The following is a 1,226-nucleotide window of genomic DNA, read 5'->3' on the forward strand; positions in this document are numbered from 1 at the left end:
AAAAAACTCACAAACGGACTAATTGCGCCTGCGTTTCGGGTGGAATGAGCTTGTGGAAATGACGGCCAGGCGGGAACGGAATAATATTGATTAACACTGTACATGTCTCTGTTCAGTATCATCCGGATAATTGCTGTATTCAGATCGCAAAAAGGGTGTCATGCCAGCTGGACGGAGACAAATACGGTCATAATGATATTTATTGGCTAGTTTCTGTTGCAATTTATAATGAGACTGTATCATACTTTTTACGTTTCGGGGTCTGCACTCTCACTATTCTGCTCTGAAAATGGCTGTTATGGGAGAACAGTAGGCCTATACGTCCAATATAATTATACAGATCAATATAGCCTAATATTATTTTTTATTTTTTTAATGCAGTGACATTCCAGATGCTTGGTTTACAAGGATCTGAAATTTAACATGTTATTTGGCCTGCTTGCTTCTTGAAAGGCATGTTGTCGTATTTATTTTGAATAAATTACACCAAGGTTATCTGGGTTAATCTTTAGTTTTATAGTAACGAAAATGTTTGTGTCTGGTAGTTTCTCACTTCAGTTAGAGTTATGTATGACGCCTGTCAATTCCATCGATCAATCACATCACGTGTCTTTGCTAAATATCATGTCAAATGAGAAATTCCAACTTTGATCAGATACACTTGCAGTGTACTTTCTACATGTTGTTACTGTAAGTGTCTTGGTGTTGTGTAACTTCAGCAGCCCTGTCACCCGTCCGGCCATTCCTCCCCAGCCGGGATGTTGAGTGTGTTTGGCAAACACTGACGAGATCCCATCGTTCCCGATCAGCCAAGGCCGGGGGAGGTGAGGAAGTGGATGGAATGGGGACGGGGAGTGCCTGCGAGCCCTCGTTCTGCAGGCAGGACAGACTGCTGACTGACGGATCTGCCCCCCATCTCGCCTTAATCCCTCCACCCACCTCCCCCATGGCTTGAACCCTAGACCCCACCCACACATCTCTATACTCAGTCAGTGCTGGCCTCACCCCTCCAAGCCCCAGGAGACTGTTTTTACTCTTTCTCTCTTACCCCCTCGTCGCATCTCTCAGCTCAGGTCTTAAGTCCTCTCATCATGAATTTATTTCTGTATCACTCACCCTGTCTGATTTTTACTATCACAGTCTCTCTCCCTCTCATACAGAATTTGGCTTTCAGTGCAAATCAACCACAGTGGCAAATTAAAATTAATGATAAGACACCAATAACG

Source organism: Hypomesus transpacificus, chromosome 2 (genome assembly GCF_021917145.1).
Source record: "Hypomesus transpacificus isolate Combined female chromosome 2, fHypTra1, whole genome shotgun sequence".
Lineage (NCBI taxonomy): Eukaryota > Metazoa > Chordata > Actinopteri > Osmeriformes > Osmeridae > Hypomesus > Hypomesus transpacificus.